Source organism: Benincasa hispida, unplaced genomic scaffold (genome assembly GCF_027475165.1).
Source record: "Benincasa hispida cultivar pf3 unplaced genomic scaffold, pf3_genome.v1.1 HicScf1682, whole genome shotgun sequence".
NCBI classification, from domain to species: domain Eukaryota; kingdom Viridiplantae; phylum Streptophyta; class Magnoliopsida; order Cucurbitales; family Cucurbitaceae; genus Benincasa; species Benincasa hispida.
In genome coordinates this window covers 1-14712 of record NW_028326056.1, presented here as the reverse complement: position 1 = coordinate 14712, position 14712 = coordinate 1, and the positions used below count along the sequence as shown (strand labels likewise).

At 33.1% G+C, this 14712-nt stretch overlaps 1 long non-coding RNA gene across 3 annotated transcripts; it reads right to left on the bottom strand.

Moving 5' to 3' along the window:
• Positions 1 to 1162: 1162 nt before the first annotated feature.
• LOC150030696 (uncharacterized) lies at positions 1163 to 14664 on the bottom strand. Of its 3 annotated transcripts, none has more exons than XR_016526602.1 (5): positions 14512 to 14664; positions 13908 to 14061; positions 7110 to 10607; positions 6776 to 6883; positions 1163 to 3545 (listed from the first exon to the last, which is right to left on the bottom strand). It is a non-coding gene; the product is annotated as an uncharacterized LOC150030696 (long non-coding RNA). The 3 variants fall into 3 exon arrangements; XR_016526603.1 differs by having other exon boundaries at positions 7110 to 10516; XR_016526604.1 differs by having other exon boundaries at positions 2896 to 3454.
• Positions 14665 to 14712: the final 48 nt, after the last annotated feature.

Here is a 14712-nt window from a genome sequence, read left to right as displayed (position 1 = left end):
AAAGAAGAGGAAAAAGAAATTTGAATTTGAATTTTGAAAAGTAATTAATTGGTTTTACCTTGTGCCTGGGGAGATGAAACGAAGCCACACCACGACTTGGAGATGAAGCGAAGCTGCGTCGTTAGTTTAGAGATGAAATGAAGCAACGCCACAACTTTGACGATGAAGTGAAGCCGCGTCATTAGTTTGGAGATGAAACGAAGCCAGCCACGTCTTTGAAGATGAAGTGAAGCCGCGTCATTAGTTTGGAGATGAAGCGAAGCTGCGTCATGATTTTGTAGACCTCATTGAAGATGGATCCGAGCCATGCACACTGACCTTGAACTTGAAGATGGAGCGGAGTCATGCACATTGATCTTTAACTTGAAGATTTAGTGAGGCCATGCATGCCAATCTTGAACTTAAAGATGGAGAGGCTGATACGAAGCCTTTGAACTTAAAGATGGAGAAGTATTGATGAAGCCTTTGAACTTAAATATGGAGAAGCATCGACGAGACCTTCACACTTGAGTTTGACAAAACATCGAAAAATTCTTCGCATTTGAGTTTGATTCAGCATGAACGGCTTGCTTGACTTAAGACTTTGAGCATGAAGATGAAGCATTGATGGAGCCTCTAAAACTTGAAGATGGAGAAGTGTATAAGTTTACTTTTAAAGAGGAAGCGAAGCGCATTCCACGTGTGTGCCTTTTATTTACTGTGTTGGCTCCTTACGAGGGATGAACACCCATTGTGTTGCCCCCAATAGGGATGAACATCTTCAATTTGAATGTCATTCTTTTACGGGGATGATCAACATCAATCTTGTAGTATTATACTTAGGTGGTTGTGGTACCTCTTCTGATGAACCAAACTTAAATTTCTTAAGTTTTCTTCGTACCTTTAAAGAAAGGGATCGAATCAAGACGTAGTTCAAGTTTTTTTTTTTTTTTTTTTTAACTAGACTGAACTTGAAGTTTTTTTCAAGCTACACATTCATTTCTTAATGATAGGGATCAAGTCATAATGTAGTTCGAAGGAATTTTTTCCTTTTTATGCGCGACTGAACTTAAATTTCTTTAAGTTGCCTACGTACCCTTTATAATGAAAGGGATCAAGTCGTAATGTAGTTCATACAATTTTTTTTTTTTTTGGGTCCGTTCACATCTTAAGCTCATGTGGGTTAGAAGCATCATGCAGTTTAGGCTCTTGCGATGAGGAGCTTTTATTTAAACTTCAGAAGCTGTTATTTTGAGGTTTTGATTATCCTCTTCATTTGTAGGATTCGTCAATATGATGAGTTTTGGCTTCACTATCAAGAAATCTTATGTACTTATGTCAACAAAAAATTTCCTCTTGATGCGTGAAGGGACACGACTGTGAATCTTTTCGTCGTTGTTTTCTTCATGGAATGATGTTGGCTTTAAGATTTTCACCCTTCCTTTACGTTGATCGCTAGTCTTAAGACGATCGAAAGCAGATGCTGGAGGTTGATCTTTCTTTGATGTGCATATACTTAGCCTTTTGAAGGCTGAAGTTCGAGCAGAAGTAGTCGTTGGACATTGGTCTTCTTTTCCTACCGTGGCCATACTCGATCTTTGAAAGACTAAAGATCGAGCAGTTGAAGGCTTAATACGATGGAAGACTTGTTCTTTGCTTCATTTCTTCTGAATCTTTGACTTCTTCGGCAGTCACATGATTGTTGTCGACTTCCACTATGCCGACAGTGTGACATGCAATAACTTCTGATACTTTCTCTGGATGATTATTGAGAAAGCTTCTTGGGAGAAATTCTACCGAAGTTGCCGGCCGTCGGAATTGAAGGAAGTGGGTCTTTCCTCAATTCGTGGTTCAGAAAGTCCCTCATAGGTAGGCGATACTTAGCTCCATGTCGTGAGCGTGGGTCGTTAATTCTTCAAAGGTACGGGGTTTAATCCCTCGTAGGATATAGAGTAGTTCCCAGTGCATACCCTGCGTGCATATTTCCACAGCAGACAACTCGGTGAATCGATCTTTGCAATCCAGACTCAGAGCTCTCCATCGATTGATGTAGTCGACGACTGGTTCTGCTTTCCGTTGTTTGGAGTTCGTCATCTCCATCATGCTGACGGTGCGTCTGGTGCTGTTGAAGCGATTCAAGAATTCTCTTTCAAGTTACTCCCAGCTGTCAATCACCTCAGGCTCTAAGTCTGTGTACCAGTCAAAAGCGTTCCCTTTGAGGGTTCTGACGAACTGTTTGAACAATAGATCTCCTCTTATTCCCGCATTTTCGCACGTTTGTACGAAGTGGGCAATGTGTTGCTTTGGGTTTCCCTTTCCATCGAATTGTTGGAACGTTGGAGATTGATACCCAGCTGGCATTCTCAGGTTGTCGATTCTCTTGGTGTATGGCTCAGTACATAAAGGAGGTTTGCAACGGTCCTTCGTACTGAGCTCTTATGGAATTTGTGATCATATCCTGGAGCTGTTGAATTGACAGGGAGGCAACAGAGGTAGATTGTGGTGGCTGACTTTCCTGCAAGACAGTCTTTCCTTTGTGGGCTTTGGTAGCTGGGAATTGACTTGATTCAGCAGTATCTCGAGCATGTATCTGATTTCTTAAAGCATCGATTTCATGATCTCGCTCCTCCATTAAGAGATTTATCTTTACCTCAGATCAGTCATTACGTCAGTCATCATGACAAACACTACATAAAAATGTGATTCCTTCTCTGATAGATCAGTAACAGAAGCATAGTTTTCAAACAAGGGATTTTCTCTGATGACGATTCCGCCTTTAGGAAATTCCATCAGTTGGCCCCAGATTTCCTCCGTTATGACAGAGCTTATGTAAGTGTTGCTTGCGACGGTGGTAGCTTTGGATGCAATTTTCTTTGATGCCATCTGTAGGTTTCTTGACTCGGATGATGAGAGAGAGATGAGAGGTAGAAAGGTCTCACTGGGCGTGCCAAAGTCATACGAGATCTCCGGAGAAACGTGTTTCGTGGAGTTGAACTTAAGTTGGTGTAGTTGGAGTTGATTTGATGCAATGTGGTTCGATCATTACTTGATCAGATTCTCTCTCGGTTTGGTAGATGCGCGACTTGAAGAAGGAAAGCACCAAACGTTCTTGTAGAAGAAGTCTTGGAAGCTTGGAGTAGAAGTCTTGGAAGAGTATGTCTTCAAAGGTAAAAAAGCCTTCCTGTGTAGCTTTGGGAGTCTTGGAAGCTTGAAGTAAAAGTCTTGTTGTATTTTTGTCTTCAAAGGTCAAGCCTTAGAGTGCACTTCAAGAGTCTTGGATGCTTGAAGTAGAAGTCTTAGAAGAGTATTTGTATCTTCAAAGCTCAAGTCTAGGATACAGCTTCAGGAGTCTTGGAAGCTTGAAGTAGAAGCCTTGGAAGAGTATTTGTGTCTGAGTCTCCTGCCTTATAGGAGTGCAACTTCAGGAGTCTTGGGAGTCCTCGCTTGTTAGTGAATTCTCTCTGGGTCTTCTCATCTGACCCAAAGTCAATGATTTTAGAAATTCGTCGTTAATTTAGCAAACGACGTGGTGACTTGTAATCAGTTCAAAATTTCTCATCCAACAGCTACATCCCAAAGATATAAAATATAATCAAATATGTAAAAGAAGAAAGTACCAAAAAAAATAAAACACATAGAAAGAACATGATAATGTGTAAAATGAAGCACAAAACTAACAAATCAATTAATAAATTTAAAAAGGTGAAACTAATAAGGAAAAGAGAGAGTGATAAAAATTTGGACAATCCATAATTAAAAAAAAAAAAAAAAACTCACATAAAAGGAAAAGGGTAAGACTGTTCACCCTTGTATAGTCACACAAAAAAGAATAAAGCTAGAACTATAAAAACAAGCAAATAAAATAGAAAAAACAAAAAGTGCAATTTAGAAAATACAAAAAATAATAACATAAAGAATACAAAAAATGGAACTAATTAACGAATGTCACATTATAAGACAACAGAAGAAGAGAGAAAGTGAAAAAATCATAGTAGAAACAACAAACAACCAAAAGAATGTCACGAAAAATTTACGGTGAAAACAATTACCATTCGGACAAAAAAAGTATAAAAAAATTATACTTCTAGTCCCAAAGAAATTTAATTCAATAATACTTTAAAAGAAGAAAAAAAATCTACAAAAAATAACAATAAAGTGAAACTAGAACATCACACATATAAAAATCTATAAATTAGAACAGTCCACATCTGAATCAAATAAAATATAAAAGTGAAACTAGAAGAGAAAAATTATAATTAGAAAATAATATAAAAAACTAATGATGGACACTAGAAGAGAAAAATGATAATTATTTGAACAATCTATAATTCAAAAAAATATGGATTATAGTAGGAACTTTAAAATAAAGTCCCATAAAAGGAAAACATATTATAAAAAATATGTGTGGCAACATGCACTTATATTAATAATAACAAAGCAATATAAAAATAAAACATATTATGCACAAAGTAAATAAAAAAAAAATAAAAGCAATATACCAAAGAAATATATTTAAAAAATATCGATGTGCTTGCACAAATTTAACTACGAAACAATATCCCCAACTAATAATACACAAAGTAAACTAAAATAGAAGAGGGAGTGACGAATTAAAAATTAGAACCAAAAAATGATAAAACTAAGAGAAATATAGTACTTCAAAAAAATAATATTTTGCAAAAAAATCAACAAATAATAGTCAAGAAATACATATGCTTATAAATGAATTATTTTGAAGAGAAAGAATGATAGGTCTTCATGTTAAATAAACAAAACAATGCACAAATTCATGGTCACGACACAAAGAGAAGTGTGCATACAAAAACTATATAAATACAACCATGCCACAAAAGAAAAATAAATACTATATTTGATATAAATGAAACAAAATATAATAATCTATTTAAACAACTAAATGAGTAATCATCCATAATTGGTCTAAATTTCATAAAGATTTCTATATGGATTAGAACAATCCATATAGAAAAAATATACCAAACACAATCCATAATAGAGAACAAAACATAATTAAACTAGAAGAATATGTCACACAACTGAGAAAGTGATTTTTTTCAACCAATGCGTAAAATAATATATATATATATACACCAAAAATAATAAAACAGAGAATAAAGAAAGTGAAAAATCTTGAACAAACCATATAATGCCAAAACAATAAGAGAAAGAGTGAAAAAAAATTAAACTATCCATGCCAAACAAAATAAATAGTTATTTCACCTTGGATCCGAAAGAAATATATATAAAATATCTTCTGTAAAAAATACTAAATGAAAAGAATAAAAATGTACAGAGAGTAATAAAATAGAAAAGAATAATGTGAAACTGGATGAGGATATTTGAAGAGTATGCACCCCACCAAATTATGGTAAAAAGCAAATAAAATAAAACAAAAACGACAACACAACATAGACTAAGGGTGAAAAAAAATTAAAACCTTATCCATTAATGGAAAGGCATGTCTAAAGATAAATAAATTCTACATTTATCCAACACATAAGAATCTATTTCTAAAAATGTCCAAATGAATAAATAAAAACGTACCAAAAAATAAATAACAATACAAAAACTGATACTCAAGATGACACATATTGTTAGAAAAAAAACCATCCATAGTGCAAATTGCAATTATGCCAAAAGAAAAAATGACCAAATGGTTACCAAAGAAGTACAAAAAATATAATAATATTAAAAGGAATACGAAAAGAAAGATGAAAGATATAGTTGAACCATCCATAGTGCAAATGACCACTATGACAGTACAAATAAATGCTACATCCAAAGAAATACAATATAATCAAATAAGTAAAAGAAGAAAGTACCAAAAATAATAAAACACACAAAAAGTAATACATTGTCAAGAGACTTACAATAATATGTAACATTAAACACAAAACTAACAAATCAACTGAAGGTACTTTTTGAACCCTTAGCATACAACCCAAAATATTAAAAACTAAAAGACAAAAAGAGATCATAGAAGAGGGGGAAATTGAAACAATCCAATAATAACATTAGAAAAATAATAATGTTGAAATTTACTAGTGGAACCGGACCAAATAAAGCTAGAAGAATAAAAACAAGAAAATAAAATAGAGAACAAAAAGTGAAATTTAGAAAATACCAAAAATTAATAAAATAAAAAATACAAAAATGGAACTAATTAAAGAATGTCACATTATGAGACAACAGAGAAATCGAATCCATAGTAGAAATAATGTAACAAACAAACAAAAGAATGTCACGAGTGAAAACAATTAAACCATCCGTGCAAAAAATATTAAATAAATTATACTTAGTCCCAAAGAAATTTAATTCAATATTCTACTTTAAAAGAAGAAAAAAAAATCTACCAAGAATAATAATAAGGTGAAACTAGAACATCATTCATATAATTAACAATCCACATCTGAATCAAATAAAATATAAAAGTGAAATTATAATAAATTAGAACAATCTAAAAAGTCACATATTAAAAAAAATGAATGAGAGAATGTAACCAAATATAATTAAAACCAAACCACATCTGAATCAAATAAAAGAGAACTATAATAATAAACAACAATCTAAAAAGTCACATATTAAAAAAAATTAAAGAGAGAATGTAACAGGAAAAACCTAATTAAATCCCTCTTTCCAGGGATGTCGATATGAATTTAACATACTCTATATATAATTAGAATAATAATCACGATTAATTAAGCAAGGAAAGGCTTGGTGCAATAATTAAGGTTAATTAATTAAAATTGAAGACAATAAACAAAGGTAAATTACTTACCACCGAATTCCGATGCGTAGGAATGAATGTTCCTCAATTTGTTGTGCATAATTTTGGGATTTCATCGCCTCATTTTGGTTGAAGATTGATTCGAGAATTAATTAGAACCTAATAATGAAGAAGAAGAAAATTAAGGAAGAGATCAAATAATTTTAATTACACACCATCCATAGATCAAATGAAAGAAGAGAAAAATAGAGTTCCATAGAAAATCCATAATTATAAACAAAAATAAGAAGAACATAATTCAAGCAATTAGTATTTTAATTAGAAGAAGAAGAAGAGGAAAAAGAAATTTGAATTTGAATTTTGAAAAGTAATTAATTAGTTTTACCTTGTGCATGGGGAGATGAAACGAAGCCACACCACGGCTTAGAGATGAAGCGAAGCTGCGTCATTAGTTTAGAGATGAAATGAAGCCAAGCCACAACTTTGAAGATGAAGTGAAGCCGCGTCATTAGTTTGGAGATGAAACGAAGCCACGCCACGTCTTTGAAGATGAAGTGAAGCCGCGTCATTAGTTTGGAGATGAAGCGAAGCTGCGTCATGATTTTGTAGACCTCATTGAAGATGGAGCCGAGCCATGCACACTGACCTTGAACTTGAAGATGGAGCGGAGTCATGCACTTGATCTTTAACTTGAAGATTTAGTGAGGCCATGCATGCCAATCTTGAACTTAAAGATGGAGAGGCTGATACGAAGCCTTTGAACTTAAAGATGGAGAAGTATTTATGAAGCCTTTGAACTTAAATATGGAGAAGCATCGACGAGAACTTCACACTTGAGTTTGACAAAACATCGACAAATTCTTCGCATTTGAGTTTGATTCAGCATGAAGGGCTGGCTTGACTTAAGACTTTGAGCATGAAGATGAAGCATTGATGGAGACTCTAAAACTTGAAGATGGAGAAGTGTATAAGTTTACTTTTAAAGAGGAAGCGAAGCGCATTCCACGTGTGTGCCTTTTATTTACTATGTTGGCTCCTTACGAGGGATGAACACCCATTGTGTTGTCCCCAATAGGGATGAACATCTTCAATTTAAATGTCATTCTTTGACGGGGATGATCAACATCAATCTTGTAGTATTATACTTAGGTGGTTGTGGTACCTCTTCTGATGGACCAAACTTAAATTTCTTAAGTTTTCTTCGTACCTTTAAAGAAAGGGATCGAATCATGACGTAGTTAAAGTTTTTTTTTTTTTTTTTAACTGGACTGAACTTGAAGTTTCTTTCAATCTACACATTCATTTCTTAATGATAGGGATCAAGTCATAATGTAGTTCGATGGAATTTTTTTCCTTTTTATGCGCGACTGAACTTAAATTTCTTTAAGTTGCCTACGTACCCTTTATAATGAAAGGGATCAAGTCGTAACGTAGTTCTTACAATTTTTTTTTTTTTTGGGTCCATTCACATCTTAAGCTCATGTGGGTTAGAAGCATCATGCAGTTTAGGCTCTTGCGATGAGGAGCTTTTATTTAAACTTCAGAAGCTGTTATTTCGAGGTTTTGATTATCCTCTTCATTTGTAGGATTCGTCAATACGATGAGTTTTGGCTTCACTATCAAGAAACCTTCTGTACTTATGTCAACAAAAAATTTCCTCTTGATGCGTGAAGGGACACGACTGTGAATCTTTTCGTCGTTGCTTTCTTCATGGAATGATGTTGGCTTTAAGATTTTCATCCTTCCTTTACGTTGATCGCTAGTCTTGAGACGATCGAAAGCAGATGCTGGAGGTTGATCTTTCTTTGATGTGCATATACTTAGCCTTTTGAAGGCTGAAGTTCGAGCAGAAGTAGTCATTGGACATTGGTCTTCTTTTCCTACCGTGGCCATACTCGATCTTTGAAAGACTAAAGATCGAGCAGTTGAAGGCTTAATACGATCGAAGACTTGTTCTTTTCTTCATTTCTTCTGAATCTTTGACTTCTTCGGCAGTCACATGATTGTTGTCGACTTCCACTATGCCGGCAGTGTGACATGCAAAAACTTCTGATACTTTCTCTGGATGATTAGTGAGAAAGCTTCTTGGGAGAAAATCTACCGAAGATGCCGGCCGTCGGAATTGAAGGAAGTGGGTCTTTCCTCGGTTCGTGGTTCAGAAAGTCCCTCGTAGGTTGGCGATACTTAGCTCCATGTCGTGAGTGTGGGTCGCTAATTCTTCAAAGGTACGGGTTTAATCCCTTGTAGGATATAGAGGAGTTCCCAGTGCATACCTTGCGTGCATATTTCCACAGCAGACAACTAGGTGAATCGATCTTTGCAATCCAGACTCAGAGCTCTCCATCGATTGATGTAGTCGACGACTGGTTCCCCTTTCTGTTGTTTGAAGTTCGTCATCTCCATCAGCTGACGGTGCGTCTGGTGTTGTAGAAGCGATTCAAGAATTCTCTTTCAAGTTGCTCCCAACTGTCAATCACCTCAGGCTCTAAGTCTGTGTACCAGTCAAAAGCGTTCCCTTTGAGTGTTCTGACGAACTCTTTGACCAATAGATCTCCTCTTATTCCCGCATTTTCGCACGTTTGTACGAAGTGGGCAATGTGTTGCTTTGGGTTGCCCTTTCCATCAAATTGTTGGAACTTTGGAGGTTGATACCCAGCTGGCATTCTCAGGTTGTCGATTCTCTTGGTGTATGGCTCAGTACATAAAGAAGGTTTGCAACGGTCCTTCGTACTGAGCTCTTATGGAATTTGTGATCATATCCTGGAGCTGTTGAACTGATAGGGAGGCAACAGAGGTAGATTGTGGTGGCTGACTTTCCTGCAAGACAGTCTTTCCTTTGTGGGCTTTTGTAGTTGGGAATTGACTTGATTCAGCAGTATCTCGAGCATGTATCTGATTTCTTAAAGCATCGATTTCATGATCTCGCTCCTCCATTAAGAGATTTATCTTTACCTCAGATCTGCCATGGTCGACTCAGTCATTACGTCAGTCATCATGACCGACACTACATCAAAATGTGATTCCTTCTCTGATAGATCAGTAACAGAAGCATAGTTTTCAAACAAGGGATTTTCTCTGATGACGATTCCGCCTTTAGGAAATTCCATCAGTTGGCCCCAGATTTGCTCCGTGATGACAGAGCTTATGTAAGTGTTGCTTGCGATGGTGGTAGCTTTGGATGCAACTTTGTTTGATGCCATCTGTAGGTTTCTTGACTCGGATGACGAGAGAGAGATGAGAGGTAGAAAGGTCTCACTGGGCGTGCCAAAGCCATACGAGATCTCCGGAGAAACGTGTTTCATGGAGTTGAACTTAAGTTGGTGTAGTTGGAGTTGATTTGATGCAATGTGGTTCGATCATTACTTGATCCGATTCTCTCTCAGTTTGGTAGATGCGCGACTTGAAGAAGCAAAGCACCAAACGTTCTTGTAGAAGAAGTCTTGGAAGCTTGGAGTAGAAGTCTTGGAAGAGTATGTCTTCAAAGGTCAAAAAGCCTTCCTGTATAGCTTCGGGAGTCTTGGAAGCTTGAAGTAGAAGTCTTGTTGTATTTTTGTCTTCAAAGGTCAAGCCTTAAAGTGCAGTTCAGGAGTTTTGAAAGCTTGAAGTAGAAGTTTTAGAAGAGTATTTGTATCTTCAAAGGTCAAGTCCAGGATACAGCTTCAGGAGTCTTGGAAGCTTGAAGTAGAAGCCTTGGAAGAGTATTTGTGTCTGAGTCTTCTGCCTTATAGGAGTGCAACTTCAGGAGTCTTGGGAGTCCTCGCTTGTTAATGAATTCTCTCTGGGTCTTCTCATCTGACCCAAAGTCAATGATTTTAGAAATTTGTCGTTAATTTAGCAAACGACGTGGTGACTTGTAATCAGTTCAAAATTTCTCATCCAACAGCTACATCCCAAAGATATAAAATATAATCAAATAAGTAAAAGAAGAAAGTACCAAAAATAATAAAACACATAGAAAGAACATGATAATGTGTAAAATGAAGCACAAAACTAACAAATCAATTAATAAATTTAAAAAGGTTAAACTAATAAGGAAAAGAGAGAGTGATAAAAATTTGGACAATCCATAATTAAAAAAAAAAAAAAAACTCACAGAAAAGGAAAAGGGTAAGACTGTTCACCCTTGTATAGTCACACAAAAAAGAATAAAGCTAGAACTATAAAAACAAGCAAATAAAATAGAAAAAACAAAAAGTGCAATTTAGAAAATACAAAAAATAATAACATAAAGAATACAAAAAATGGAACTAATTAAAGAATGTCACATTATAAGACAACATAAGAAGAGAGAAATTGAAAAAATCATAGTAGAAACAACAAACAACCAAAAGAATGTCACGAAAAATTTACGGTGAAAACAATTACCATTCGGACAAAAAAAGTATTAAAAAATTATACTTCTAGTCCCAAAGAAATTTAATTCAATACTACTTTAAAAGAAGAAAAAAATCTACAAAAAATAACAATAAACTGAAACTAGAACATCACACATATAAAAATCTACAAATTAGAACAGTCCACATCTGAATCAAATAAAATATAAAAGTGAAACTAGAAGAGAAAAATTATCATTAGAAAATAATATAAAAAACTAATGATGGACACTAGAAGAGAAAAATGATAATTATTTGAACAATCTATAATTCAAACAATATTGATAATAGTAGAACTAAAATAAAGTCCCATAAAAGAAACATATTATAAAAATATGATGTGCAACAATGCACTGTATTAAATAACTAACAAAGCAATATAACAAATAAAAAATATTATGCACAAAGTAAAACTAAAGCAATATACCAAAGAAATATATTATAAAAATATGATGCGCTTGCACAAATTTAACTAACGAAACAATATCCCAACTAATAATACACAAAGTAAACTAAAATAGGAGAGGGAGTGACGAATTAAAAATTAGAACCAAAAAATTATAAAACTAAGAGAAATATAGTACTTCAAAAAAATAAAATTTTGCAAAAAAATCAACAAATAATAGTCAAGAAATACATATGCTTATAAATGAATTATTTTGAAGAGAAAGAATGATAGCTCATTCATAGTTAAATAAACAAACAAATGTACCAAATTCATGTCACTCACACAAAAGAGAAGTGTGCATACAAAACTATATAAATACAACCATGCCAAAAGAAAAATAAATACTATATTTGATATAAATGAAACAAAATATAATAATCTATTTAAACAACTAAATGAGTAATCATCCATAATTGGTCTAAATTTCATAAAGATTTCTATATGGATTAGAACAATCCATATAGAAAAAATATACCAAACACAATCCATAATAGAGAACAAAACATAATTAAACTAGAAGAATATGTTACACAACAGAGAAAGTGATTTTTTTCAACCAATACGTAAAATAATATATAAAAATAATAAAATAGAGAATAAAGAAAGTGAAAAATTTTGAGCAAACCATATAATGCCCAAACAATAGAACCCAATACTTTAATTGAATCAAAAGAGGTAAGAGAAAGAGTGAAAAAAAATTAAACTATCCATGCCAAACAAAATAAATAGTTATTTCATCTTGGGTCCGAAAGAAATATATATAAAATATCTTCTGTAAAAAATACTAAATGAAAAGAATAAAAATGTACAAAGAGTAATAAAATAGAAAAGAATAATGTGAAACTGGATGAGGATATTTGAAGAGTGCGCACCCCACCAAATTATGGTAAAAAGCAAATAAAATAAAACAAAAACAATAACACAACATAGACTAAGGGTGAAAAAAATTAAAACCTTATCCATTAATGGAAAGGCATGTCTAAAGATATATAAATTCTACATTTATCCAACACATAAGAATCTATTTCTAAAAATGTCAAAATGAATAAATAAAAATGTACCAAAAAATAAATAACAATACAAAAACTGATACTCAAGATGACACATATTGTTAGAAAAAAACCATCCATAGTGCAAAATGCAATTATGCCAAAAGAAAAAATGACCAAATGGTTACCAAAGAAGTACAAAAAATATAATAATATTAAAAGGAATACGAAAAGAAAGATGAAAGATATAGTTTAACCATCCATAGTGCAAATGACCACCATGACAGTACAAATAAATGCTACATCCAAAGAAATACAATATAATCAAATAAGTAAGAGAAGAAAGTACCAAAAATAATAAAACACACAAAAAGTTAACATTGTCAAGAGACTTACAATAATATGTAACATTAAACACAAAACTAATAAATTTTAAAAAGTGAAACTAATAAGACAAGGGAGTGATAATGTTACACTCTAAAGGAAAAGGTACTTTTTGAACCCTTAGCATATAACCCAAAATATTAAAAACTAAAAGACAAAAAGAGATCATAGAAGAGGGGGAAATTGAAACAATCCAGTAATAACATTTGAAATAATAATGTTGAAATTTACTAGCGGAACCGGACCAAATAAAGCTAGAAGAATAAAAAAAAAAATTAAAATAGAGAACAAAAAGTGAAATTTAAAAAATACCAAAAATTAATAAAATAGAGAATACAAAAATGGAACTAATTAAAGAATGTCACATTATGAGATAAGAGTAATCGAATCCATAGTAGAAACAATGTAACAAACAAACAAAAGAATGTCACGAGTGAAAACAATTAAACCATCCGTGCAAAAAAATATTAAATAAATTATACTTAGTCTCAAAGAAATTTAATTCAATATTCTACTTTAAAATAAGAAAAAAAAAATCTACCAAGAATAACAATAAGGTGAAACTAAAACATCACTCATATAATTAACAATCCACATCTGAATCAAATAAAATATAAAAGTAATCAATAAAATATAAAAGTGAAACTATAATAAATTAAAACAATCTAAAAAGTCACATATTAAAAAAAAATGAATGAGAGAATGTAACAAAATATAATTAACAACAAACCACATCTGAATCAAATAAAATATAAAAGTGAACTATAATAATAAAGAACAATCTAAAAAGTCACATATTAAAAAAAATGAAAAATGTAACAGGAAAAAACTAATTAAATCCCTCTTTCCAGGGATGTCGATATAAAATTAACATACTCCATATATAATTAGAATAATAATCACGATTAATTAAGCAAGGAAATGCTTGGTGCAATAATTAAGGTTAATTAATTAAAATTGAAGACAATAAAGAAATGTAAATTACTTACCACCGGATTCCGATGCGTAGGAATGAATGTTCCCCAATTTACTTACCACCGGATTCCGATGCGTAGGAATGAATGTTCCTCAATTTGTTGTGCATAATTTTGGGATTTCATCGCCTCATTTTGGTTGAAGATTGATTAGAGAATTAATTAGAACCTAATAATGAAGAAGAAGAAAATTAAGGAAGAGATCAAATAATTTTAATTACACACCATCCATAGATCAAATGAAAGAAGAGAAAAATAGAGTTCCATAGATCAAACGGTCAACTCAATTATAAACCCTAATCCATAATTATAAACAAAAATAAGAAGAACATAATTCAAGCAATTAGTATTTTAATTAGAAGAAGAAGAAGAGGAAAAAGAAATTTGAATTTGAATTTTGAAAAGTAATTAATTGTGCCTGGGGAGCGGCCCCTCTACTTCACTCATATGAGAAGCCGTAAAAGGTACAAGCATTGAGAGGTAGTTCTTCTTCATTTCATAGGAAATTGGTTTCTCAACAGAAGCTAACGCCCAAAATACTGACCACAAAAGCAAAGAAATCAAACAGAAATGGAAATAGAAAAAGCTTGAGTTTGAGAAGAACAGCGTTGTCGGTTACCTTGGCATAATAATCCTTCCAGACTCTACGAGCGATTTGATGTCCACCCAAATCAAAGGCCTTGAATTTGATTTTTCCAATACCCCTCTCCTCGGAGGTGGGGTACTGGGTAGGCTGGTGCTAAACTAACCTCTAGAACAAGCAAAGAAAGAAACAAAGAACAATATATGAAACAAAACAGATGGTTTATACCCAGATCGT